Source organism: Durio zibethinus, unplaced genomic scaffold (assembly GCF_047325235.1).
Source record: "Durio zibethinus cultivar Kanyao isolate XHJ-2024 unplaced genomic scaffold, ASM4732523v1 HiC_scaffold_402, whole genome shotgun sequence".
In the NCBI taxonomy this organism is placed as follows: domain Eukaryota; kingdom Viridiplantae; phylum Streptophyta; class Magnoliopsida; order Malvales; family Malvaceae; genus Durio; species Durio zibethinus.
The window spans coordinates 722,501-725,000 of record NW_028323025.1 but is presented as its reverse complement, the minus strand read 5'-3'; positions in this window follow the sequence as shown (position 1 = coordinate 725,000).

Here is a 2,500-nt window from a genome sequence, read left to right as displayed (position 1 = left end):
CGAGGCAACCGCCCGCACCAAGGGCCGGCTTGTGCCGATGGTGTTCGAGGCAACCGCCCGCACCAGGGCCCAGCGTGTGCCGATGGTGGTCGAGGCAACCGCCAGCACCAGGGCCCAGCGTGTGCCGATGGTGGTCGAGGCAACCGCCCGCACCAGGGCCCAGCGTGTGCCGATGGTGGTCGAGGCAACCGCCCGCACCAGGGCCCAGCGTGTGCCGATGGTGGTCGAGGCAAGCGCCCTCACCAAGGCCGAGCGTGTGCCGATGGTGGTCGAGGCAACCGCCCGCACCAGGGCCCAGCGTGTGCCGATGGTGGTCGAGGCAACCGCCCGCACCAGGGCCCAGCGTGTGCCGATGGTGGTCGAGGCAAGCGCCCGCACCAAGGCCGAGCGTGTGCCGATGGTGGTCGAGGCAAGCGCCCGCACCAGGGCGCAGCGTGTGCCGATGGTGGTCGAGGCAAGCGCCCTCACCAAGGCCGAGCGTGTGCCGATGGTGGTCGAGGCAACCGGCCGCACCAAGGGCCGGCGTGTGCCGATGGTGTTCGAGGCAACCGCCCGCACCAGGGCCCAGCGTGTGCCGATGGTGGTCGAGCCAGGAGCCCGCACCAAGGGCCGGCTTGTGTCGATGGTGTTCGGGGCAACCGCCCGTACCAGGGCCCAGCGTGTGCCGATGGTGCTGGGGGCAAGCGCCCGCACCAGGGCCCAGCGTGTGCCGATGGTGCTGGGGGCAAGCGCCCGCCCCAGGGCCCAGCGTGTGCCGATGGTTATCGGGGCAATCGGCCGCACCAGGGCCCAGGGTCTGCCGATGGTGCTCGAGGCAACCGCCCGCACCAAGGCTCAGCATGTGCCGATTGTGATCGAGGCAACAACCCACACCAGGGCCCAGCTTGTGCCGATGGCGGTCGAGGCAAGTGCCCGTACCGAAGGGCAGCCTATGCCGATGATGGTCGATGCATGTGCCATCACCATGCGTCATCATGTGCCATTGATGGTCGAGGCCTTGGCCGAAGTTCGATTTTGAGCCACGGTGCCCATGCTTGGCTCCAGCATGTGCTGGTGCCGCATTTTTTTCACTCGGGACAGCATCGCCGGAGCATCGCCGGAGCATCGCCGGAGTACCGCCGGAGAACCTGACCGGCGGCATTGGGGTTCCGGCGATTGGGAGGGGGGCCGGGGGGGTGTGCGCACATGATGTGCGATGGGTGCTGGTACTTGGCCTTGTGTTGGCCCCCTATCCCTCATCAAACCTCTGAGAATTCACACCCCCTTAAAGAGCATTTGAGATTTTACAGGTTTGCTACCAGTAGCCGTTAAAGTGTCTGAAATGGGGACACTTTTTTCAAACGGTCACAAAATCTTCTCTACTTCGAGTTTTTAGCTGAATTTTTTTGTGCATGCCAACAAAAATAGAAGGATCATGCCTACAAAATTTGGGGCCAAAAATCCTTATAAAAAAATTTTAAAAAATCCCGAACCGCAAAAAGTTTCGAAAATCGTGAAAAATAGAAAACGAGTCATCTTCCAACGAAACTTCACGTGAAGGCTTAGGGGACCATTGTATGAATTTACAAGCCATAAAAATGGCATTGGCACGGCAGAAATTTGAAGATGTGCCTAAACCCACCAGGGCCCAGCGTGTGCCGATGGTGCTCGAGGTGTGCCGATGGTGGTCGAGGCAAGCGCCCGCACCAGGGCCCAGCGTGTGCCGATGGTGGTCGAGGCAACCGCCCGCACCAGGGCCGATAGTGTGCCGATGGTGCTCGAGGCAACCTGTCGCACCAGGGCCCAGCGTGTGCCGATGGTGATCGAGGCAACCTGCCGCACCAGGGCCCAGCGTGTGCCGATGGTGGTCGAGGCAAGTTCCCGCACCAGCGCCCAGCGTGTGCCGATGGTGCTCGAGGCAACCGACCGCACCAGGGCCCAGCGTGTGCCGATGGTGCTCGAGGCAACCTGCCGCACCAGGGCCCAGCGTCTGCCGATGGTGCTCGAGGCAACCTGCCGCACCAGGGCCCAGCGTCTGCCGATGGTGCTCGAGGCAAGCGCCCGCACCAGGGCCCAGCGTGTGCCGATGGTGGTCGAGGCAAGCGCCCGCACCAGGGCCCAGCGTGTGCCGATGGTGGTCGAGGCAACCGCCCGCACCAGGGCCCAGCGTGTGCCGATGGTGCTCGAGGCAACCTGCCGCACCAGGGCCCAGCGTGTGCCGATGGTGGTCGAGGCAAGCGCCCGCACCAGGGCCCAGCGTGTGCCGATGGTGGTCGAGGCAACCGCCCGCACCAGGGCCGATAGTGTGCCGATGGTGCTCGAGGCAACCTGTCGCACCAGGGCCCAGCGTGTGCCGATGGTGCTCGAGGCAACCGACCGCACCAGGGCCGAGCGTGTGCCGATGGTGGTCGAGGCAAGCGCCCGCACCAGGGCCCAGCGTGTGCCGATGGTGGTCGAGGCAACCTGCCGCACCAGGGCCCAGCGTGTGCCGATGGTGCTCGAGGCAACCGACCGCACCAGG